This window comes from Sinocyclocheilus anshuiensis, unplaced genomic scaffold (genome assembly GCF_001515605.1).
Source record: "Sinocyclocheilus anshuiensis isolate Anshui unplaced genomic scaffold, SAMN03320099.WGS_v1.1 scaffold1530, whole genome shotgun sequence".
Lineage (NCBI taxonomy): Eukaryota > Metazoa > Chordata > Actinopteri > Cypriniformes > Cyprinidae > Sinocyclocheilus > Sinocyclocheilus anshuiensis.
In genome coordinates this window covers 628,051-628,717 of record NW_015542493.1, presented here as the reverse complement: position 1 = coordinate 628,717, position 667 = coordinate 628,051, and positions in this window count along the sequence as shown.

Genomic DNA, 667 nt, shown 5'->3' with positions numbered 1-667 from the left:
TTAAGATACATTTTGGTAGCCCGACTGGAAAACACAATAGCCCCGGGACGTCGGGCTAGTGATTTTGCGAGCCCTGCATGATCTCTATTTGATACAAAAAAAACGCGATCAATTTATCCAGAATTGTGCAGCTCTACTCCTATGTTTTGGCGCTTTTCCACTGCGTGGTACGACTCGGCTCGGCACAGCTCAGTACGGCACGGTTTGCGTTTCCACTGCAGTTCAGTACCGCTTTAGAGTGGGCGGGATTATTCACATGTCGTTATAGTTGTGCCGCCTCTTCTACCACAGCTCCTAAAAAAACTTTTTCATTCCGCGTCGCCCCATCAAGCTCTCGCTGGATCCGCTCCTCTGCTATCAACGAGAGGAACGTCTGTTCTTCCACAACAGACAACAAAACTTTTTGGTTGTTAAAAAAGGTGCGCTTGTTCAAAACAGTTGCGTTCGATCCTTCGCTGGCTGTGCTGATTTAAATCTAGCGGTTCTTTTGTGTTTGTGTCGCAAGTTCAGTGACGCAGGTAGTGACGATTCTCTCCGGCCAATCCGTGATCAGCAGAGTTTACACGTCACGTTTTGGTAATGGTACGGTTCACTTGCGGCACTTTTCCATTGCGTGGTACGACTCGGCTCGGTACGGCTCAGTACGGCACGGCACGGTTCGGCACGG